Genomic DNA, 562 nt, shown 5'->3' with positions numbered 1-562 from the left:
CTCAATTCTATTCCATTGTTCTGTGTATCTGTCATTAAACCAATACCAGGCATTTCTGACTACTGTGGCTGTATAGAAGGTTTTGAGATCCACAAGTGTGAGATGTCCTACTTTGTTCTTCTTCTTCAATAGTGTTTTGCTTATCTGAGGTCTGTTTCCTTTCCATATAAAGTTAGTGATTAGTTTTTCCATATCCCTAAACCAGAAGGCTCGGAAGGAAGATGGGGCAATCTACTTCCGTAGTCATACTGCCTCGGAAACCCAAGGAGGGGTTGTTATGAGTTGGGTCTGACTCGACGGCTCGTAACAACAACAACTACAAAGAATGTTGATGAGATCTGGATTGGGATTTCACTGAATGTATAGATTGCTTTGGGTAGAACTGACATTTTCACAATGTTTAATCTACCTATCCTTGAGCATGGGATGTTCTTCCATTTATGTAGATCTCTTATGGTTTCTTGAAGTAGTCTTTCATAGTTTTCTTTGTAGAGGTCTTTTGTGTCCCTGGTAAGATTTATTCCCAAGTATTTTATTTTTTTTGGTAGCTATTGTAAACGGT

Source organism: Orycteropus afer, unplaced genomic scaffold (assembly GCF_000298275.1).
Source record: "Orycteropus afer afer isolate SDZICR_OR568_19922 unplaced genomic scaffold, OryAfe1.0 scaffold00483, whole genome shotgun sequence".
Classification (NCBI taxonomy): domain Eukaryota; kingdom Metazoa; phylum Chordata; class Mammalia; order Tubulidentata; family Orycteropodidae; genus Orycteropus; species Orycteropus afer.
Note: the sequence above shows the minus strand (reverse complement) of the source record.